At 52.8% G+C, this 24,206-nt stretch overlaps 1 protein-coding gene across 1 annotated transcript in view; it reads left to right on the top strand.

The window, feature by feature from the left end:
* Window positions 1-675: 675 nt before the first annotated feature.
* The window catches only part of LOC125716314 (receptor-type tyrosine-protein phosphatase F-like), a 124,053-nt gene continuing 100,522 nt past the window's right edge, over window positions 676-24,206 (top strand). The window contains 1 exon segment of the mRNA XM_048988447.1: window positions 676-1,183. The gene's annotated coding sequence lies outside the window, so the exon portion shown is untranslated.

Raw genomic sequence — 24,206 nt, 5'->3', positions numbered from 1 at the left:
AATTATACGGAACGATTAAACAGAATTAGAACATTTACAAATGCCCATAAGTAAGCTTTTGAAGGTCATGACGGATATAAATTTATCCAAAGATTTTTGCGATGCATTCCCGTGACTGGCAGGGTGGCAGCGCGGATCTCTGTATACCAGGCACCATACACGAGGCTTCGGAGCATGAGGCACACTATCAAATCAAGGCGGCTCTACGGCGGGCATCCCGGCGTCACACAAACATAAAATCACTTCCTAACTGGGCAGTTTCAGTGTACACCTGTATCGGTGCGTTTCTGATTAAATACATGGCTGAACCGCGTGGCTACACGATGTGTATGACTATTCCGAAAACATTGCTCCCTCTACAAGAACACCTCTTTTGGATCACGATCGGTTTGTGACATGCTTCCGAATGGCGCCCTCGCCCCCACGCCGAGCCCGGGGCACTCAACCGCCTAAGGGCCACGCGGGTACCCTCCCTCACCAAATGACCCTGCATTATTCTACGCCACAAACAGAAGGAAGAGCAATATACTCCCGACAGATACAAGTCATTCTCCGTTCAAAAAACGGATTAAGATTAAGGCACTTTCTCTATGTAATTTAAATCGTTGGGGCTATTTCCAGAAATGAATACACATATATAGGATTATTATTATTATTGTTGTTATTATTATTATTATTCGCATCGATAGTAACAACTTCGGCCACAATCATAACAAGCATATATTATTTCACGCGCCGTATACGAATATAGCAGCGACTCTAAATGATCTCATTATTTGTAAGGGAAAAAGTCGATTTCCGAAAAATGACGATCCAATCCGAGCACCTCCGATGAGATCCGGCGAACGAAGCGCTAGTGAGAGAGAGCCCGGAGACGAGAAGGAGCCGCAGCCGCCCGCAACTGAGCGCCGAGTCGGATCCCCACCGCGGACCGAGGAAATATCAAGATTAAAAAAAAATACAAATAACAACTACGTGAGATTTCATGTTCGTAAAACAAGCGGCGTGACTGCTGTCTTTCTCCGGGATTATCCTTTGAACACCAGCCGCACTTGAATCTGGGGGATCCGGGCTGCTTTTGCAGAAGTGAAAAGTGGATTTTTACGCTGCAAAGTGAACGGGGGGGGACGGAGCGGCGGAGCGGCCGGGAGAGACATGCACACGGCGGAGGGGCGCACAGATTGTGAGTTTCCACTTATTTGCAGCTTTTCGACTGGGAGGCTCGTTTCAGGGCCACTTGGTGCGATCGAAATACTCATAAAAATATACTTGTAACAGTATCGGCGCTAGTAAGGAGCGGAGCGAAGCGCACTTTGCGTCGGCTGCATGTTAATCCTCATCCAGCCGGTGGGTCCGGGCGTAAAGCGGAGTGCATGCGGACACACCGGACCCCGCTTCTTAACAGGTTAGAGCGGCTGCTTGGCCGGTTCGCTTGATACGGGGAAGGGCAACTTTGCCTGGTTCGAGCATCGCCCGCTGCGAGCCGGAGATCGGCTGCCGGGATGTGGCGGTCATCGAAGCGGACCGGGAGCACCATGCGGCGCCTGCGGCTCGCCGGAGCGCCTCCCAGCCGCTGCCCGTACGCGATCCACGGAAAGCGCCTGTCAGGTGTCACCAAGTGACGGTTTCGTAAAAGCTGGTTAATAATTAATCCCCCAACGCCTGTTGAACCTATTGCTTTCTCTAAGATAAGATAGAAGGAAGCGGGGCTGCATTAAACGAAGCCGTTTTGCTTATGGTGAGAGGTAACTTAATATGTAATATTCCGTATTATTACTGCTGCAAAACCGGTGCTAGTATATCTAACCACCCCCCGGGGTAAAGTACCCAGACAGCTAGTTATGGTGCTGAGTGGGAATAATGCATTTCTGTGCCATGACATTAATCAGGTTCAATCCGTGCCTGTTGTGGGCTGGGGAAATGCACGGCAAAAGTTAAATTAATGGGCGCTGCACCTCTGTAGGCATCGTAATGTTTCTCGAAAAAAAGCCTGCGGCTAGTATTAGTTTGTCACTTGATCCACTTTCGTAAAAAGTGTTCGTATTCAGGTAATGTGTGTAGCTGCTGCATTTAGACGCTCGTGAAATAATAGCTTTTATAAGGCGCTGTGCCCACGTACGTGCGCCGTTTGTTAATGAAAATGCTCTGATCACGGAGGCTGTTGCAAATGTTTGTCTTCGCCTTTTAAACCTGGAGGGGAGCATGCGGTGAATCATTGTGCGGATAGCGGGGATATTACACCGTATTTTACACGGCAACCTGTTTCGGGGAACGGGGCTCCGCCTGGCCGTCCTCCCGCCCGGGGACCCTGCACCCCTCTTTGTGATGTTTTGTTCCCGGTTTCCTTTTGGTCTCCAAAACTTGCGATGAATCGCGGTTAATCACCAGCACGATGCGTGGTTAAACGTGGACATTGTAAGCATGCGACCCTTCAGCAGGAGCTCGCGGCGAAACCCGCCAGCGCGAGTGGGGCGCCTCGTCCGCTAAGTTGCGGCGGGTTTGCTCGCGGTGCCGCTACGCGGGAATCCCTCTTATCAAAATATGTACAGGTATTGGGATTTTAACGTTAAAACTGCGAAAACAGTTACGTTTATGTTAATAAAAGCAGAGCGAAAACTCGCAGTGCCTGCAGGGGCTCAGCCTTGTCTCCTCCATCAGATCTCGGGCGTCATTTCGTGTGAAATGTTACGTATTTATTCGGGGTTTTTTTCACGGCTTTGATGGACGGGGGTGTGGACGGTCGTGTCTCTCTGTGTTTTATGCTTGCTTGTGTGTGTGTGCGTGTGTGTGTGTGTGTGTGTGTGTGCGCGCGCGCGCGCGCGTGCGCGTGCCCGCCCACCCGCGCGCGTTCGCGGACCCAGGACCGTGATCCGTCTGATAGACTCACTGGACCCAGTGCGCAAGTTTGCTGAATGTCAGCGGCCGTCTTTCGTTGCTTAAACATCTTTAAAATGGCCTATTACGGGAAATGTGGAACTGAATCTATAATCAGAATAAAGTAACTAATTAATTAAATAAAAGCGAGAAAAAGAAATGAGTGAATTAGGTTTATTGGGAAGAAAGAATCTGAAGAGCCTCCAGGAATAAGCGGCGAACCCAGCGGCGTAGTGATGTGTTAATGGATGGTTTTTTGTTAAGGATAAACAGACAACAGGAGATGGAAGATATCCAGGGCTTTTTAACACATTTACACCAAACACCAGCTGCAATAATAACATCAGTCGCAATAACAGAAAGTTAGTGTTGGGATGGGCGCGTCTGCTTCATAATCTGCGTTTGGCCACTTTGCTTCTAAGCGACGTCTACTTGCGGCTGGTTTGTACGTGGAAATGAGGCCGGCAGAGCTGTTATCCTGCGGCACGATGAGCCTTGGCGTGGGGACGCGTCGGCGGCGCCGCTTCTCCATGCTTTAGATCGTGGTTTTTTTATTTGTAGCATTTTCCATACTTGCTGTATGGGAAGGGGAGCACTCCGACATTTTTCCGAGTATTAAAGCCGCAGGTCTGCCGGCCAAACCCCCCCTTTGGGCGGGGGCCGGGCAGACACACCTCCTCGCAGCTATTTTCGGACTAGGAGCCACATGTACGCTTCGCATGGGCGCCCGAGCCGGAGCCCGAGCCGATCTGAGGTTTCAAGTCTTTCCAAAATTAAGTCGTCCCCCCCCCGGAGTTAATAAGGTTTTGAAAAAAAGGAAAGCCGGCCAGATGTTCACACCATCCAGCTGTTTGTGCTGAAGGAGCCGGGATGCGCAGCTCGGTTTCCTGGAATTGCATCAGTACCAGAACAGGGCTCGTTTGTGGCTTTACATGTGTACATTTCCCAGCTGATAAAGGGCAGCCCTGCTTCCTGCTTCCGGCTTCTCTTTAATATTAACCATACCCAAATCTTTTGGTAACGCTGTTACCGAATTCCCTTCGTGTGATGCTTTCGATGCTGAGGCGGATTGCAGTTAACTCGCCGTTAACGCCTGCACGGTACAGAGCTGTCAGCGCTGCTGTCTGCCTGACATATTTAATATTGATCTGCTGTTGCTTCTCACCACAGAATAAGCTGAGGTTGATCTCCTGGTTATCTGTGTCTAACTGCCTGACGGGAGGAGGGTGTCTGTGCTGTGCTGCACACACTCTCACACCTGTGTTATCAAGCAGTCGGTAGTGAGGGGGCTTGTCCTGCACCCCTCCCCTGCCTCACTATTCCACATATCGGACTGGCACACTGACTAGCGGGCCCCTAGGAAGCATCCCAGCGTGCACGTGGGGGGTGGGGGAAGCTGGGGCTTGGCATGGCCTGGGGGGCATAGGGCTGCTGGCCTGAGGTAGGTGTGCAGCCTTGCGTCACATGGGGCGACGAAACGAGCAGCTCGCGGGCGCGTGACACTGCTAACGCAGGAGCGGGATGCGTCAGCGAGGACATGCGTCCGGTGGCACAGGTGGATCGTGGCGGCGGGGGACTGGGGGCAGCGGTGAGTTTGAGTGGGCGGCGCTAACGGCCTGTGTGTGTGTGTGTGTGTGTGTGGGCGGGCGGGCGCGTGTGTGTGGGTTCGTGTGTGTCCCAGTGCACCAGCGTTGCAGCATCTGTCCCCACACACCCGCCCGAGACACCTCACTCATGGCAGCGGAGTCGTCTCACTTACTGTGCAGAATGTCGCTGGGGCTAATTGGTCCTGTGGCGAGAAATCCAATCTTGCCAGCCCTCCCAGTAGCTTTTAATTTCACCCATCCACTGGTAAATCCCAAAACAGCGTGAGGTTGCCCCTACAGGCTGTACAGCTCCCCCATCAGGCTGTGTGGGGAATCCGTTCTGCCAAATTAGACACGGCAATATGGCTGCCGGACATCAGAGATGAGGTTGTGATTTTTAAGAGCTGGGCTTCCTGCGGGCAGCGGCTTCCGGGGTCGTGAGTCCGTCTCCAGCCTGGAATGTACAGCCAGCTGCTGGATCCAGGTTCCAGTGTGTCACCTGACCCTGCTGACCAAGGTCCTTTGGCCGGCAAAGGCTGACGGTGCTGGGACCGCGGCCGCAGACAGGATGGGTGCCGCCAAGTCATGGTGTCCAGGGGAAACGAAGCGAGCCCCAAAAAGCGCCTCCCGGTGGCAGCCACTTGTAAAGGTAATTTGACTGCTGATTGGAAGCAGGTTTTCTGTCATGGGGGCCGGGGGTGGCATGATAAACCATGAAAAGGGGTGGAGGGTTTATGAGGTCTTCTGGGGAGGACTATGGGTGGAAAGAAAGCCGACTTCGGAAGTCACAAGTGCCCCCCCTCTCATACGGAAAAGTAGCGTGATGCTCTAGCAGTAAATGCCTTAATATTAACAGGCGTTTCTGGAAGCGAGAGTTTATGGCGTTTAAAAATGTCATTAAAATGCAGTTGTGGTTGGGTGCCAGGTGCCCTCCAAAGCACCTACTGAAGATTGTGGTTCCTCAGAGATGGTGGATGGATTTCAGCCATCACCGGACACCTTTAGGAGTGTCAGTGGGGGGATTGGAGATGGGCGCTCCTGATTACCTGTAACCTTCTTTACATTCCTGCCCCGTTACCCTCACCGATCGGCCAATCGCCACCGTTTTCCTTCTTTTCTTTCCTTTTTTGCATTTTTACGCTTTTTGGTGTTTAGCTGATGCTTTTATGCGGAGTGACATTCCTTGAGAAGGCTGTTCCTGGAGCCCTCGCGGTTTAGGGGCCCTGCTTGGGGACCCCAGGGTGACATCACTCTGCCGACCGCGGGTCGCAAACCCCCCCCTAGTCGCCATTCCTCATCCGCTGGCCGGATAACGCCGTCATTTCCGGCTCCGGCGTAGGTTTGCATTCTCCTCCGCCACCCTGACGAAGCTTATTTCCGGACCGCCGACTGACGTACGATGGTAACGGTCTCTCCATCATCTCCATAGCAATGTCCCGTCTGGTTCTGCGATGTGAAGGGGGGCAGGGGTGCTTGGGGCTTGGGTTTCAGAGTGATGTTTAAAAATAATTGCCCTGGGGGGGGGGGCAGCGGCACAAGGACAGTGTGGGATTAGTCAGTAGGCCCTCTGCTTCAGTCTTCAGAAATTCAGACACGGCCCAGCTCACCATCCGCGACACACATTTTGATGGCCTGATGGTTATTATTATCAGTTATGCCGATGACGGGGGGTCCGATTGTGGCCTTGCAGCAGTTCGTAATACTCAAGATGTGGGCTTGTTGTGGTTGGAGACGACTGGCAGGGCTTGTTGGTGGCTCTCCGTAGGCTCTGCTCTTCATCAGGACGGTGTCGTCTTCATCGCACCTATGCCCGGGGCCAGGCCACGCACCGGCACGTGACTGCACCGTATGTGCGTGTTTGTGTGTCCCTGTGTGTTCACGCTCGCTGTCTCTGTGGGATCTTGCGCACTGATACGCACCGGCAGTCTGTAGCGCTGAGGCTTGGGCCGCGTTACGCACTGCGGTACTTGCGCGCTACGGGCTGGTGGCCATTTGGAGATTCTTGGCCGGTCCTGCTCTGCCTCTGCTGTCGTTTGCTGTAGCGTTCGGCTCCTGCTGCTTTCTTTTAAATAACCAAGATTCTCTCGCCCAGTGCAACTTTGTTTTTCATTCCGGTCGAATGAAGGCGAATCTGGAACGTCGTCCGGAAGCGCGGAGGGAAATGTTTCCACGGGAGGCCCCCGCAAACGTGTTCCCGTCGCGAAGCCCCACGTGCATGTGGCCTGATCGCCATGGCAGCCAGCCTGAGGAGAGTCTCTGATTCACACGTGGAGGTGCCTCATCTTTCCCACCTAGAACCCGGGGTCCTTATTCGGGGTCTCCTGCGTGTGGAGTCACCCTGAACCTCAGCATCCAACACGCTCCCCAACGCCGATATGCTAATTGGCCCCCACCCGTTGGTGACAGGAAGATCTAAGAAGCCATTTAATCAGCCTCCCCCCGCCCCAAGTTCCCAAGAAGCTTATCTGCAAAGGGGCACGTTTTAATTCAGCTTTTTTTTTTAATCAGTCTGTTGATTTGTTTTGCATTTATGGTAATTAAGCCAATTTGTATGGCTTCTTGTATGTACAAACAGTGTTGATATTCGACGGAAATTTAATGAACTATTTGTGGCAGGTTATAGTCAATTAAGTCATGATGGATGCAGATGCGGGGAGTGCAGGCGTCTCTGAAGATGCGGCGAGGCGTGAAGGCAGGTTATCCCTCGCTGTCGTCACCAGCCACTGTCACCTGCCTGATTGTCTCTGTTAGCGCGCTTGGGCTGCGTCTGTGTTTAGGTCACTCTGGAGGTCTGGTTAGGGCTCAGTTGGGGGTGTGTGTGGCTGTGCGGCCGTCGGAGGTGAGGAGCACCCCCAGCACATGGTGGTGCTCCGAGTGGGTCAGGTGCCGACAGCTGGGCTAGACTGGGCTGTGTGTTGATCTAAGGTGGCTTTGTGGTGATGGGCTCACCGCTTGGTGCTCTCGGACCTTGGGGGCAAAGCGGTGGTCGGCGCTGAACAGCAGAGGAGAAAGTTCTGGAAACTGTGATGCGCCGCCGTCCTTGCGCCCCGCCTAACCCCGGCTTCCAGCAAGCAGTGACACCGGCTGTCATCCGCCGCCTGACGGGCTTTGATCTCCATGGACCGAGGCGTCTAATTGGAGGCTCCTCTGCTCAGCAGCGGTGCCTCTCAAAGGATCCGCGTGAGGTGCACACCACACCTCCGGCTGAAGGGAAGGAAGACGGATCGGAACCGAAAGGATCCGGGTCGTGCGGCGGGAGATGGAGGAATCGTTAGGTGGGGCGTGAGGTCACTTCATTTGGGTGATGGCATGCTAACCTTTCGGGGTCTATTTACTAGCAGAGTGTTGCTGTAGGAAGGTATGACGACTTTGATTACGCATGGGGGGGGGGGGGGGGGGTCCTTAACACGCCTCCAGTGTTGGGGAAGTTTGAACCAAGCTGCTTAACCAAAGATTTCTGTCAGTGTTTGGCTCCTCCCCCTGTCCTACTGCCTCTCAAATAAAGTGGTGTAATGCAGCTCAGTCGTGACACTGGATTAATTTAACTGTTGCTGTTCATTGGAAGGGGGTGTCACTATGGAGAGTGGAGGGGCCAGGTGGGGGTACATCTCCGGGTTGTCAGACTAGAGACGAAAAGATGAACGATCATGTGAAAAGCTAAAATTCTGGAAATGACATGAATTGCCTCAACCAGAAACATGTAAGTTTGTGCTTTTTACTGCTTCAGCGCTGAAAGAGGTTTGGCTGTTCAGACAGAACAAAAAAGTTTTGATCCGTCGGGTGCAGACCGATAAAATGTTAATGTTCCTCCTCAGTAGATAACAATGAAACTTTTATAAAACAGAGGAGTGGATTCGCAAATATATTCTTCTTATTACAGTAACTGATGATGAAGTGCCTTTTCAGCAGGAACAATGAGCTTATTTGTGTGAGTAGTTTGCATCTTCCGTAATTACGGACCAGCTCTGTATTTGGCTTAGAGACAGATCCGATTCCATCTGAAATTCAGAAGCGTTAAATGTTTAATTCCATTTCAGCCATCACGGTCGTGTAGTCCTGAATTGGAACGGGCACTGTTAGCAGGGTTTACGCTTTTCCTGAAGTGCTTAAATAGTTCCCTGCTTCCCGAAATGGCTTCTGTGATTCTGAGCGCGTAGGGGAGGGTGCAGACGTTGTCAGGAATGACGTGCTTTTGCCGCGCCGGGGGGGTGTGACGTGCTTTCGGCTCAGGAAGTGATTAAACATCACCGCTCACTTTAATTGATGTTTTCTGACTCATTGGTTTATTAATGACCTTTTATACATCAAATAACATGCTTTCTGAGTGCTGATTGCTGGCCGGCCTCCTGCAGAAATTCTTGGGGGACGAGAGCCAAACCCTGAGCTGACCCCCACCCCCAACTGCACCTCCACCCCCCACCCGGCTCACCGCCCGTCTCTCAGACCGTTAGCTGCCTGACTGATCAGGGGGCCATGTCGTTTTCCTGTGAAACTCACCGCTGCCCATTGGGTGGTGGGGGACTCGCTCTGGGGGCGGGGTTTTGCCCTCCCCCCCCCGGGATGGCGGCCTGCCCGCCCACGTGCTGCGTCCTGGCGCTGCTGACACGCACGCTTCCTCCGCAGCGGGGAGGGGAGTGTACCGAGGGGTGGGGGGGGAGTATTGGATGCGAGGCCTGGGCTGGCCAGATGGGCGGGACTCGGGGGGGCTTGGCCCGAGCCCGCATCGGTGACTGTTCCCGGCGGGCTTTGCCGTGCCGCCTTCTGGACCCGGCCGGTGTGCCGGACATGGTGTTCCTGTCCTCTCAGTGAAGCCCCCCCCACCAACTGCGAACGCCCTCACCGGATTAGCGCTACGCAAACTGGAGACAAACCGGAGCCATTAAACACTCAAAGGGAGGCTGTGGTGCTGGGCGCCTTGGGTGTCGCGCGTCCTGGGGGCTCCACGCCTATCCTGGGGGCTCCACGCCCATCAGCCCCCCTTCTCGTCCTCTGTCCGTTATCAGAGGTCACAGCGAATTTAAAATGGAAATTCCTGGTGCCCGTCCATTACGAAGAGCTCTAGGCCATATGATACCTGTGTGTGGGGACAGTGTGTTGGCATCCTGTGCCCGTAGTCGATGGTTCAGTTCCCGGGGTCGGCCGAGTGATGTCATCTTCGGGCGCCGGAGTGAGGCCCTTAACCCCCTATTGCTCCTGAGTCTGGCTGACCCCCGCTGTCCCAGATAATATATGTCGCTTTGGATAAAAGCACCTGCTAAAGAAATAAAATGAATAAGGTGGTGTTTGGGGGTGGAGCCTGACTTATCCTGCAGTCCACGTTCACTTCCAAGTCCAAAAATGGCTGTTGGAATGACATCATCCTCGTCTGTATTGACAGCGCGGGAGCATCTCTGCGTCGATTAGCTTCCTCTGCAGCTCCTCATATCGCGATGACGGGAATGATCCCTCTTCCAGAATGTTCTGGCTCCCAGGAATGCGTTCCTGTGAAGATGTACCACATCGTCCTTGATTATTGTGCCAAAGAAACTGTAAATAAGATGGGAGGGGTGTGGGGATTGGAGGTCCCATGTGATGTCACTGCGACTCTTCTGATCTCGTCCCACGGGCTGGCAGGTGTGAAATGGGGTGGGGGGACACACTGGAGAAGCTTCCCCCCCCAGAGCAGCCCCAAGCACGTGAAGCTTCATGAAATTTCAATTCACTGGTTTGTTTTTTGTGTCCTTGTGGCACTATTGAATCAAAGCATTTTGACATTTTGACTCTGGAGTCAGAGTGGTTGAATTTGCCCCCCCCCCATGGTGTAAACCGCCAGGGAAATATGCAGTGGTACTCATCGTGATGTGAAAGACATGGACTCGCAGTGTGGGAATTACCAACCGGCTAATTAGTTAATAATTACAGACGAGCACACTCTCTCGGGACTGCGGTGGCTGCCTCTTTTCTAGGGATGTTTCCCCGGGAGAACTGCGGCCTCGTTTAATCGTTTTGGTGCCCCATTACCCCACAGCGACTGAAGGGGGCGCTGCCTGCCGCCTCATAGATCACCCCAAAACACCAGGGGGTTCCGGGGGGTCGTGTATCACTGCCGGGAATGTGGAAACGGCACCCTCGTCCCATTGGCTGCCTCTAATGGAACCTAGTCACATTTCTTGGCTCCGCCCTTTGTGTCAGCTCCGTCCAATGATGTGCCAGGAGGGAACATGGCGGATCTCTCTGCCCCCCCCCCACTTGTGGGCCATCAAGAACCAGTAGCCATTACTGCTGCCACATGGATCACAAAGTGTGAGATCACACAGGCTGTGATTTATGGCGCTGGGTTGTGTCCTTCCGCTGATGTCTGCTGTAAGCGTGTTCTGCTTCCGCCCCGTCTTTCCGAGGGGTGTGAGAGAGAGAGAGAGACAGCTGTGTGTGTATGTGTGTGTTTGTGTGTGTGTGAGAGAGACAGCTGTGTGTGCATGTGTGTGATTGTGTGTGTGTGTGAGAGACAGAGCTTTGTGTGTATGTTTCTGTATATCTCCTTGTCTGAGTCCAGCAGGGGTCCCCTGGGCATTCCCGAGCCGGGTGGCTGGTACATATCCCATATGGCATATCTCAGGTCCGTCCTGGTGCTGCGTCCAGCAGGAACAGCTCACCTGGGTGCGGTTCTGACCCCCTGTCCCCTGGCCTTGGTTGGAGTAGGCCGCTGTGTACAGTGTCACGGAACTGGAGGTCCTTCCTCTCACTTGTGGGCTCTTTGGAATGAGACTCAGGTTTGGAGTCGGGATCCTTTTACCGGCCAATAGGAAAAGTGCTAGGAATTTGTTTTGGTGCAGGCGGGGTGCCGAGAGCCGGACAATTAAACACGGCAGACAAAATACAAAAACACAGCTAGCAAAAAATGGAGCTAAAGATGTGCAAATGAAAATAATCACGTAGATCCATAAATGCAGATGTGACACCCAGATGCCGGTTCAAACTGCTTTGAGGTAAATAAATGTGTAGATAAGCTTGTAAAGCCAATAAGTGTATAAAGTTCTTAGAGTGGCTGATTGAACATGCCGGTCCCCTATGAGCCGACGTGCTCCGCATGGGGGCACCTCTTCAGGTGCTGTTTTGTCCTCCTGCTCAGGATCTTTTCTCTCAGCCTTCACCGAGATGGGAGTGAAGTGGGTATGTGCGAGGGGGCAGGCTGCATTGTCTTAGCCAGCCGCCCACCTTTTGTTGCCCCCCCAGACAGTCCTCATTTGGACCAGCGGAGGCCATTTTGTTCTCTGTCGCACGGGGATGTGTGAGAGCTAAGACAGAAGAGGGTGACAGCAGACCTTGAAACAAAACCAGTGGTGCAAATATTATGTGCATTACGGCCACTATAAAAGATTAGTGAAGTAGAGAATATACTTGTATAGCCCCCCCACTGCCTTAGTAATGAGGCTGCTGAATCTCCTGGGTTTTTCCTTGTTTGTTCCTTTTAACTTGAACACTTCTTTTAACACGAAAGACACATTTTTGTACCGATTGTGAATGAGCATAAGAGACTTTCACTTAATACCTTTTCTTTTTTACTTTTAAATTAGATTTCCTTCTGGTTCCTCACACAACATAGTTTAACGGGAAATAATGATGTTCTGTGATCTAATGCTAAAACCGTGTGTGTGTGTGTATGTGTATGTGTGTGTGTGTGTGTGTGCGTGTGCGTGCGTGCGCGCGTCACATTCTCGCCATGACTGAGTGCTGCTCTTTTAATCGTCTCTGTGGCGTTCCTGGTTTCAATTGATCGGCTCTTCACGCCTTTCCAGAGATGCGGGAGTCTCCCTGGTGTGTGAAGAATGCTGGAACATCAAAGAACTGTTGTATGAGTTTGAAGAAGTTGTACAACTTCCTCCTGCTTCCTAATTAAGGTTTTGAGCTGTACCATCATCGTTTCACAAATCTTTCAGGGGGTCTAATTATCTAATCAGCGGCTTCAGTTTGTTTATGAAGAGAGTTCGTTTGTAGCTGAGGCAAAGGCATCTCCACCGGGATGGTTTGTTTGTGTGACTGTGTCTTCCGTTTCGCGTTAATTTTTGCTGTTTTAATCACTTTGCCTGTATTGGTTTAGATCTTTGTGGTCTGTTTGCCCGCACGTTGGTCGCTGAGATGTTTGATGGTGCACCAGGCGCTGATACCTTCATGGTATGTTTGTCAGAGCATCGGTTGCTGTGACCTTTGTGGTTAGTTTGCCCAAACGTTGTTTGCTGAGATCTTTGTGGTCCATTCACCTGAGCATCGGTTATTGCTTTTGATGCCAAATGGCTATTAGGTTTGTGCCAGAAGTCATGATTGTGTTGCCCTCGGTGCCCTTGGTTACCAAATCAGAACACGTCATGTCGATTCACCCACCTCCCTAGGTCATGAGCTATCTTGATACCTCTGAGGCCCCCATAGGGTGCGTGTGGTTTTCCCCATGGAGAGAGAGACAGATGGAGAGGCTCGCCTTTTTTGGACGTGCTGGCGGTGTCACATGGTACTGGATTCTGCGGATTCCAGGCGTGTTACCTGGTGGATCTCGCGAGGGATCTGCTTTCTGGACCCTGTCTGCCCAATTAAGATGACGCTTAACAAGACCCTATAAAGTTAAACAAGCTGCAGAGAGATGCCCTGGCTTTTAATTACCATTGAGAGATCTGCGGTAGTAATGACTGCTGAATATATTGACTTATCGTCATGTGATGTTTGATAAAAAACGGAGCCTTCAGCTTTCTTTAAAGCCATTTAACTAATTACCCATGCACTTCAAATTCATTATCAGTCATACTCTGATCTAGTCTCTAACACAGATGTTAATTACAAACAAACGTTTGTTGCTAATGGAGATTTCAAATGGGACTTATTTGAGGAATGGATGGAAGGGGTTCATCACGTGCTGTTTGGCTGGCTTGTCAGAAGGACAGGGCATGGTTTTGAGTGCTAATACTTTAACCGCACTGAAGATAAGGTGTTAAGGTGGCTGCTTCGGCTTTTAGGGTAGATGAGCAGATTGCTTGTCTTGGGGTATGTTCTGAAGGTGACGGTGACGGATGAGGCTGGATGAGCATAGCAGGTGTAGCAAGAATTGGGGTCAGATGGAGCTTGAATGGAGGATGTTCACAAAGCTGTAAGGAGAAAATGGCAAACTGCTTCCAGACTCAGGAATCACATCTACATCATTGCTGATGAGGGCTGGGCAGTCAGATCCACTCGGTTCCTCTCGGCAGTCAGATCCTCTGGGCGGTTGGTTCCTCCCGGTGGACCGTTCCTCTGGGCAGTCAGTTCCTCTCGGTTCCTCTGGGCGGTCGGTTCCTCTCGGTTCCTCTGGGCGGTTGTTGGTGCAGAGCCCCAGAGGGAGCCGGAGAGCACAGTGAACTCCACTATGACTTCCGTGCTACTCACCTGGACATCCGGCGAGCCCCTTTGGGACCGTGATCATCCCCGGCAACATATCTCTGATGCCAGTGGAAATCTCGGGTAGCTTCCCGGCACTGGCGCGTCCGCCATCCTTCCGCCAGCTGTCAGCCATCGAGGCGGAAGCGGCGTAACCTGCGGAAGCTGGGGGCGGGCAGATGTTTTAAAGTGCAGACAGCAGTAGGTGCCTTTTCAGAGTAGCATCCGGACCGCAGCAATCGGGATGGATCACGCCTGCCCCTCACGCAGGGCAGCGGGATGCTCCGTGCACTGAGGTGTCAGTGTGATGCACGTCGCCCCACCCCAGAATATAGTGCACCGTGAGTGTTTTGTAAATGGGAAGCTGAGGCTTGCTGTCTGAAAGGGTGTGTGCTGTGTTTAAAGGCCGAGGTCTTCTCCTGATCCCCGACTTTTGTAGCGCAAAGTGCTCAGCTGCCTATTTCTTTAAAGGTTTTTTTCTTGTTGTTGTTTTTACCACAGAAGCTAAAGCAGGTCTCCTCTCTGTAAGGGTGCACTTCTGATGCACCAGGAGAGTCTGCTTTGTAGACTGATTAAGACACTGTTATGCAGCCCCCCCTTTGGGGTCGAGCCTGACCCACTTAGCTGCTGGCAGGGGGGAGGGCCCCGCAGGACCTGTCCTGCTGAGGATTGGACCGGTCCTCAGCCTACAATGGCTGTTTGTTTGGTGCCCATTTGGGTTTGAGAGGAAAGCCGTAAACGGTGACCATGATGGACAGTCAGACCGTGGAAAATCCTGCCCACTCTGTCACCGTCATGAAGACCGCAATGTTCTGCAAAGCACGTCCTCGCCATTTTCTGTGAATCAAAGCAGAGCGAGGCGATTGATGTGGCCACGAGGGACTGGCCACTGTCTACAGCATGACGGGGGGTAAGATGGCCAGTGGGAACGTGGCTTATGGTGTCCAGTACTTCGGAGATTAAGGGGCAACTCTTCCACCTGGAAATGCAACGTATTCCCGTAAAAATGTATTTCTCTGTTCATTGTTCAATTCCTTGGACTAAGTGAAGAGCCGAGATGGAGGCAGTACAGCGCCACTGTTCGGAACCCTGGAAGCATCTGTGTGTCGCACTCGGCTATCGCAAAGTGTACAACGTGTATGAGACTCTAATCTCTACAAGAAGGATGACCCGGACCCAAAATAATCAAATAAAGGAAATCAAATTATTGGATCAGAACGTGGAGGCATGGATTTCGCTTGGGGTGAATGGATTGCTTTGCTAAGACTCTGTGCTGGATTAACCACGAGACTGCACACATTACAGAGGCAGGTCTATAACCTCCTTTCTTTTTCTGAAGTTATGGAGGCCAGGAGGTGAATTGTGGAGTATAATGTTTGCGCTGCCCAGTAGAGGCGAAAGAACACTGCAATTCATCTTTGTATGATCCAAGGACCCAAGGCAGATTCCTGAATACTGGAAAACTGGAAACACAACACGGTTCTGTCAGCCAGTGGTGCATAATGGACGAGATCGGCCTGTGATTCGTCGATGCGCTTGGGAGATGTCATGTGATTGGATAATGAGGCTCCATGGTGCCTGACAGCAACGGAGGACTGATGTTTAGGGAAAAAATGGATGGTTCAGTAATTTGGACGCCTCTGGTTATCTGCAGAAGCTACATAATCAGGAACAGGCCTGGCACACTAAATTAAATTTACTTTGTTTTCTTTTTGAAATAAGAATTTTTTTTTCAGTTGACTACAGGAAAGTAAATTGTTGAAAATGATTGTACATAACCGTGTGTATTTTCGGGCCAGATTTTCTGGAATATTCACTGATTCCCAGTCCCCTTGGTCCAGATAAGATTTTGTCTAGACAAAAACAGCAGAAGAGAGCAGACAGCAGGTGATTCTGCAGATATCATCTTATGTACTGAGGTTTCGAGGATTTTCAAGGATCCTCAAGTTTGAAAATATTATTTGACTGCAACGCTTGTGTAAAGGTCACTTTCCAAACCTTCAGAGTGCACAGTGGATGTTCACCCGCGGCTGCAAAGAACCTCTCAGCAGGTGAACATCGATTTTTTTTATTTTTTTGCCATAGATAATCATCTCAAAGAAAAACTTCATTCTCATTCAGAAGGCTGCTCTGGTTTTACACTGTTTTTGTCCTGAAATGGACTATATTGTACCCAGTGCAGGACAGTTCGTCTCTCAGCCATGAATTTTGTTGCTGTTCCCCATTCAGCATCAGTCCTTTTATCACTTCTATCCTCTCAGTTTTTTTGCGGTTCCCTCTTGGGGGCAACGATGCTCAATTCACTTGGGGGGGGGGGGGGGCTTGCCACAAGAGTATCAATTCGTCAGTCACCGGACCCGTCTGCCGTACGCTGAAAATGGCAAGATCCATAAAAACATTAATGGCCGAGTGCCCTCTGTGTGGTTCGCATCTGTAAACGCGTGTTTCGCTTCTGTTGTCAGCCTGATTTGCATAATCCAGCAGCTGGGAATTTAAGGTCTGCACATCAGCTCTTAAAACCAGCAGCTTAGTGAGCTGGGCCCCCCACCCCCACCCCAAAAGGCCCGTCCAACTCTGCCTTCTCTTCTCAGGCTTGGTTCCGCCGGGTCTGGGCCGCACCTGTCCATAAATCCCCTTTAATCGGGCAGCCGGGCACTGAGGGGCCCCTCCACTTCCCGGGCCCTATGTGCCGGCCCCCCACACATAGATAGCTCTGCTCATGGCACAGAAAAGGAATACCCCCCCCCCTTGGCTGTGTGACTTGCTACTCCTTCTTGATAACTCATCTACCGAGTTTGTACCAGAGCTTTAGTGGGGCAGTAATGCATGGGGGGCGGGGGGGCGGGGGGGGGGGGGGGGACATCCTTTTGTAAACGACAGAGAACAATGGGAGACCTGCTGTGTGAGCAAATTGATCTGGGGCTCCTGGAGGGGCGGGGGGAGCGGGGGAGTACCAGCCTCCTCCTTTGCCCTTGGCTGGGGGGCTTCCAGCAGAGGTTAATGCTAACATCATGATGGGGGGGTGCCAGGGTAACTGCGGTCGCTTCATAGACGGCACAAATCATTGGCATCTGATAGGACTGATTGGCCCGAAAGCCGATTACCTGGCCAGGTGGTGCCCGTTCCGTGTCTGGATCCCGCACTCCTGCCCGCACACACGCTCTCCTCCCTGACAGTATCCCCAGGAAATGACTGGAGTGAAATCCAGCAGGTGCATCCGGATTATTTAGGACGTGGAATTGATTAGCCGCGCAGAGCAGCCGGGGGCCAGCGGTAACGAGCCGTCCCATGCCAAGAATGCGCTTGCATGTTTCTTTTTTTTTTTTTTGTGTGGCACATTTTCATGCATTCCTCTGCGGATTTGGATGCATTTAACAAACGATGAAGTGTGTCTGCCCCCCCCCACCCTCCACCGGCCACCTGTGTCCTTCTCCTTAGCGCCTCCTGCTGCCGGCTCCAGTCATCTGTTGCATGTCCTTCAGAGCAGAGGCGCCTAATAACATGAGACGCGGCCCCTGCCTGTGAGGCATGCGGCCCCTGCGCCAGCCCCTGCGGCGGCGCTCTCGCAGGGGGATTAGCCAGCTGGACCTGTGCACTGGCACGCTGATACCTCCAGCTGCAGCCAGACTCTGAGCTTCATGTTGTTTCTTGGCCTGGGCCCATTGCAGGAGCTCCGATGGAGCCGCGAAGCCCAGCAGCCTCCTTGTCCTCCTCTTCCCCGTTGGGGATACTCCCCATTTCTGTTGGGTAGACGTTGCTGGTCTTGTGGCTTCATGGTTCCCATAAACGGTTAAATTCTTTAAGGTATTTTCTTGCTAGAGAACCAAACTGTCCCTTTTAGCCCAGCAATGTCAGCCGAATCGTTAAAAATTAAGTTTCAGGAAACAGGTGTTATTTTTTTAATTTTCAGTCCTTGAATTGCCACAACTAACTGTCCTGTCAAACAGTTACTCTGCTCTTAATTAAAGTTTTAAGAGAACTGCACAAAGACCTTAGATAACAAAATGCGCTAATGAAGCTGGGTGATTTTGGCGGGATCGGGGTGCTCTGGCAGCGCAGGGCTGAGCCGGGGCGGGGCAGAGGCATGCCGATGTCATGCTGATATCATGCCGATGTCATGCCGATGTCATGCCGGTGACGGGGATCATACAGGGTGACCTTAAACTCTGCCGCAGCCTTGAGTCCTGATGAGGGAGAAATCAGGGAGGCAACTGCTGTGCATTAATGAAAGTGGACGTTTGTGCAAAATCAGACGCAGTCAGCCTGGGAGGTTTGACATTTTCTGAAATAAATATTTATTGTTTCACAAAATGATTGGTGTTTTGCCTGGTTCTTTTGAGTCAGGACTGTGAAATCTCTGAAGGATGAGATGGTGGCTCTCACTTCTTGTGTGTCTGTCTGTGGTGTGTGTGCGTGCACACGCACACGCTCTCTATCCCTCTCCGGCGTGTCTGCACTGGTCTAGCACAGAGTGCCCTAAGGGGGAGTGCTGACCCGCCCCCTGCACCCCTTGGTGCTGCCCGTGGTCTCTGCCCCTCTTCTGGGCCCTCTCTATCAGGCAGGTGCTCCGGGATGGAGATGCTGATTCGAGCTGTAGGAAGACCCTAATCTGAGTGCCCCTCCCTCGCAGCCTCCAGGGTGCTCCACACCATCTTACTGTCTACCCGGTTAGCTATCGCTCTGCATGCCGAGGAAGGCGTCGGCCTCTCCGCCCTGCCCTACCGCTACAGGTAGCCCCACCCCAGAGGCAAGTCGGGGCCAAGGACAGGCTGCTGGAAGCATCATGCGGGGGATGGGCTGACCGTGATTGGCTGATTGGCTGGATGTGGGTGGAAGGCAGAGTATGGACTCTAGCCATGCTGGTTAAAAACATTAGTTTTTTTTTTTTTTTTTTTTTTTAGTGGCACACAATCAATGTGTTACTTGAACTTTTGTTAGCTTTCGCTCTGAATGCCACCATATGAGAATAAGATAAATGCACATGTTGGTCTCCTGACCTGATTTCCCTCTGGAATTTTCTTATGAGATTTACTGTATGTGATTGAAGTAAACGAGAGAGAAGGTAAAGGGCTCTGTAGAGTGTGGCATGTGTGTGTGTGTGTCTGTGTGTGTGTGTGTGTGTGTCTGTGTGTGTGTGTGTCTGTGTGTGTGTGTCTGTGTGTGTGTGTCTGTGTGTGTGTGTCTGTGTGTGCGTGTGTCTGTCTGTGTGTGTGTGTCGGCTGGCATGTGTGACCTCTGAGGAGCTGCCAGAGGAACGTGGGCCCTCGCTGGCATCCTGACACTTACACAAGGTGGCAGCATTCCAGGAGAAGGGGGTTCCCTATCCTCACGGGGAAGTACACATCTGAGCATGGGGGAGATGGCCTGTGCCGTTTCCATGGAAACTCAAGCCCGGCACGTGGTATGGCGCGAGGATCCCTTGAGTGACGGGTCTGGCGTTTGCCCATCGTGGTACTTCAGCTTGGTGCTGGGGGGGGTTCCCATCGTTGGGCAGAACCTCTCCTGTTTAATGTTCCACTGTAGGTCTTGTAGGAGAAGGAAAGTCGCGTCCTTGGGGCTTTCCGCTTCAGTCAGAGTGGCCTGGCTGCTGTGTGCCCAGCACCCTTGGTTGTCTCTCCCTTGCTGGAGGGGTGTAGGAGGAACCAGTCCCCAGTCCAGTTTGGCTTCCTTGTCCGGTGGATGGAGGATTTCTTGCTGCCTGTCGAAGGTTAACTCTCAGCAGTTCCTCATTAATTCTTCTTTCTTAAGCATGTTTATTTTATTTATCTCACCTCCTGACTGACCCGCATGTGTCGGCCATGTCTGCGTGCTGTTGCCAGGGGCTTGTTATTCGACATGCCCTCAGCCGCCCCCAGGAAGATGCTTGGCTCTGTATTAGTCACGCAGACCATGGGCACGGACTGGTGTCCACGGGCAGTCAGCGTGTGGCGCCGTTTACCACTCTCTCGGAGCTCACCTGGCATCTGCACCATCCTTTCATGCCCCGCGGGGGCCCTTTGGAGCAGTCAGCTCTCTGGCTCTTCTCTATGAGGCAACAGGTGCCCCCGCTGCCCAGATACAGAGGATCTCGCCGTCACGCGGAAACGAGTTTGACAATTAGATGCGAGCCGTGGCAGCATGACGGCTGACAGGTGCTGCATTTAGGCTGACCTGAAATGTAGGTCAACTTTTATTAAAACTTCGGAGGAAATGTCGTCTGTTTGCTGTTTAGTATTTGGGCCATCCTGGAAGTCATCTGGAAGTTTGGAGCTGGTGATGCAATCGGATGGAGCCTGTAATCCTAGGGGGGGGGACATTGTGTCTGAGGTGCTGTCTGTCTTTTCATCATGGTAATAATGCCAATAATTCTTAAATAAGTCAGGTCACTGTCCAGTATGCATGCGTTTCCAACATATTTGTCATTATTTCTCCTGTCCTGGCTGGAAGCTGATGGCAAAACCGAAAATAGAAGGAACAGCTCAAATCCCCTGATGTTTCTCCTGCTTGCACGCAACTCCCACAGTCGGAAGCTTGGGGAGGATGAGTGGGGGGGGGGCTAATGGTCCGTCGCGTGACTCCTTTGCTTGACCAGAGCTGATTTCCTTGGCATCTGGGGGTGTGCTGGTTCAGGAGCCTGGTGGGGGGTTCTGCTAGTGTCTTAATAAGGTGAGCACAGCAGCCATTTTTCCGCTCTGTTCACCGTCCAGTTGCCTCAGCCAGGTTTTTAGTTTTCTAGTTAAGTACCAAGTGTGCAGGTGCTCCATTTGTCAGCCTCTCTTTCTGCCTCAGCCTTGCTCATTCTTGGACAGGCGCTCAATGGGAGGCTCTCCCATCACTCAGCTTCTGCTTCTCTTCAGCACCCTGCGTCAGTGTTGCATGACCATGGAGGGAGGATGAAGTGTCTCCAGGCCCTGTGGGAAACGTCACTGGGAGCTGCACCTGCCCGACAAGGTTCGGTGTGGATGTAGGTGTAGGGGAGTTGGCCCTAAATTGGATGATGGATGAGTGGCCTGATAAGGCTTCTTTTAATTATCGATTTTAGATATTCATCAGTCTTATGATTCACGGGGTTCGCCAACCCGAACAATGAGACCCGACAACGATCAATGGGCGAGTGAGACCCGGCGCCGTATTTCATAGCCCTCGGCCGCCAGAAGCTGACGTGACGAATGGTGCCTGGATGCCTCCCCCATTTGTCTTGCCTCCCTGTTCCCTTGCGCCTCTGTTACTTCCTGGACGTAACCCGGGCCGACAGCTGCGGCCGATGACATGACGGGTGTTGTCATCCTGGCCGAGGCTGTGTTCCCTGCGGCAGCCGAAAGCAGAGGGAAATCCGGGATCCGGATGCCGATGGAGCTGGGCCACTTTCCCGGGATAACCTAGCAGTGGCGGGAGGGGCTGCAATCACGGAAACGGAGACCACCGTCATAGAACCCTGCGTGTGGAAGCACGTTTCCCACAAAAATTTCCACCATCTCCTGGAAATATCTTTTTCTCTAGGGTTTAGTGTTTACAAACACTCCGGGGATTGGGGATGAGGTGTTATGCAATGTGGTCTGCACTGCGCGCCCATTTGCGACACCCCCAGGGCTCATAGGCAGACCCACCTAATTGATCTGGAGCTGTAGGCACCAATAGGGGGATTGATTCTCCTGGTCTGGGGACCTGGTTTGCTCAGGCTTGACGTAGCTGCGCAGTTTTAGAATGAGGGTGTCTCTCCCAAGCATTTCTGTCGACAGCGGAGGTCGTGCCCGCTGCCGTGTGTTAATGCCGTCCCCTGTTAGTTAAAGGGGTGTCATCATTTAGCTTGTGAGTCAGACAGCGAGTGGGATGAAGTGACTCGGAGGACCGTGCTCTGACTTCCTTTCACCCCTCCCATCTCACGCATCTCGAGCAATTCCTCGAGACAGGCGGCCCTCAACCGAGCCCTGTGAGATAACGACGTGGGCTGCAGAGCAGTCACGGCGTCTTTGGGGAAATCGAACTCATGCCGTCCCCTGACAACCTTGCGATTTTTGCCCATGGTGACGCCACTCCCGATAGCGCAGCTGACGTGGGTAGTTTGGCAGGACGGGCCACAGCCACGTGGTTCCATCTGAAGGTTTTCTGCATGCTAGCCATTCAGGGCTGACTGCTGGGTGGCGGAACCGCATCACGCTCTCGGGCAGGGAAGCTGCCCTTTGACCCCGGCTCAGCAGTGAACGTTTAAATGGCCCATGAATGAGTAGTGGATCAGCTTCTGCCGCCTAGTCAAGTGCACCTCCCCATAGCGTGTATATGAGGAATATGGGCACAAAGGCCGTGTTGTTCGCCGTGCCCAGGAGGATATATTGCTTTTTACAGCTACACTCTGCTTCCTGTTTTTTTCCAGACTGTTCTCTACAAACATCAATAGATGTTCCTCCTCCACCCTCCAAACATCATTCACTATTATTCATTATGAAAGTAATGTGAAGCTCATCCCCCCCCCTCACTGAAGAGGTGGCATTGATGACTTCAATAAAAAATTAAAAAATGTAAGCTCTGGGGGAATCTCCTCTGTGGGGGGGCTCAGGTGTGTCAGCTGGAAAGCGGAGGTCCCATGACGTTGGCGATGTTGGCGATGACTGAGCCCCCGTCACCCCAGCACGCCGCCGTCCCCGACATGCCACGCGCTGAACGCGCTGAACGCGCTCAGCCTGCAGCCTCGCTGCCTCGGCTGTCTCTGAGGTGCCCTGGACGTTAAAGCGGTTTCTTCTCCGAGGCTTTCCGTTACGAGGCTCGGTCAGGGGTGGGTTGGTGCCATTGGCTGCGTGCTCCCTGGGCGTAACTTGAAAATACTCCAGTGCTTTGCTCCAAGTGTTATGGAGCTTTGGTTGGGGCTGGACCAGGTTCAGGCAAATTCCTGTTCTGTCAGTATAAATAGCACTTAAGTGCCACACATTCAGCTCCCAATCTCACTCTCCTCCCGCCAGCTTTGGGAACCACAGCACTTTCATTTCTCTTTGCCGGTGTGGGAAAGGGTGTGTCATCTTGTGGTGCGGGGGGAGGGGGTGTTTTTTTATAGTCAATTATAGATATAACGGCAATATAATGTCTGCAGGAGGGGGGGGTCACTAACTTTATAGAACTGCTATTTAGGTATTTTGTTCCTGAATGGTGGGATCCTGCTTTCGATTGTCACTGTGGCCGCGGGAGGCTGTGGGGTGGCATGTCGCTGCAGACAGGGGGCATAGCTGCCCAGAGGAGTGAAATGCCGTTAGTGTCAGGTAGACAGCATAATAAATGGGCAGAGTGATGTTCTCCTTCAGGAGGAGGGGGTCAAGTTTAGTGGAGTGTGAGGGGGGAGTAAAAGCACTTTTCAGAGGTGCCTCTGCTTTTATTACCCCCCCCCCCCCCCCCCTCCCCAAAAGTTTCAAGGACACAGCGAGTCAAACTAACCGTGCAGAGCCATGTTAAACACTTTTTTTCTTGTGCTTACTGATCGCCGGCTTCACGCGCTCCATGACGAGTCCAGCTGTGCGGGGCTTATGGTCCTGGCTCCCCTTTACAGGCAGACTGGGGGACAGTGCGCCGCTCCCCTTTACAGGCAGACTGGGGGACAGTGCGCCGCTCCCCTTTACAGGCAGACCGGGGGACAGTGCGCCGCTCCCCTTTACAGGCAGACTGGGGGACAGTGCGCCGCTCCCCTTTACAGGCAGACTGAGGGACAGTGCGCCGCTCCCCTTTACAGGCAGACTCGGGGACAGTGCGCCGCTCCCCTTTACAGGCAGACTGGGGGACAGTGCGCCGCTCCCCTTTACAGGCAGACCGGGGGACAGTGCGCCGCTCCCCTTTACAGGCAGACTGGGGGACAGTGCGCCGCTCCCCTTTACAGGCAGACTGAGGGACAGTGCGCCGCTCCCCTTTACAGGCAGACTCGGGGACAGTGCGCCGCTCCCCTTTACAGGCAGACTCGGGGACAGTGCGCCGCCTGCCCTTTACAGGCAGACTGAGGGACAGTGCGCCGCTCCCCTTTACAGGCAGACCGGGGGACAGTGCGCCGCTCCCCTTTACAGGCAGACTCGGGGACAGTGCGCCGCTCCCCTTTACAGGCAGACTGGGGGACAGTGCGCCGCTCCCCTTTACAAGCAGACTGGGGGACAGTGCGCCGCTCCCCTTTACAAGCAGACTGGGGGACAGTGCGCCGCTCCCCTTTACAGGCAGACTGGGGGACAGTGCGCCGCTCCCCTTTACAGGCAGACTGGGGGACTGTGCGCCGCTCTCCTTTACAGGCAGACTGGGGGACAGTGCGCCGCTCCCCTTTACAGGCAGACTGGGGGACAGTGCGCCGCTCCCCTTTACAGGCAGACTGGGGGACAGTGCGCCGCTCTCCTTTACAGGCAGACTGGGGGACAGTGCGCCGCTCCC

Source organism: Brienomyrus brachyistius, chromosome 21 (genome assembly GCF_023856365.1).
Source record: "Brienomyrus brachyistius isolate T26 chromosome 21, BBRACH_0.4, whole genome shotgun sequence".
Taxonomy (NCBI): domain Eukaryota; kingdom Metazoa; phylum Chordata; class Actinopteri; order Osteoglossiformes; family Mormyridae; genus Brienomyrus; species Brienomyrus brachyistius.
The sequence above is the reverse complement of the archived record's forward strand: the minus strand, read 5'-3'. Positions and strand labels throughout refer to the sequence as shown.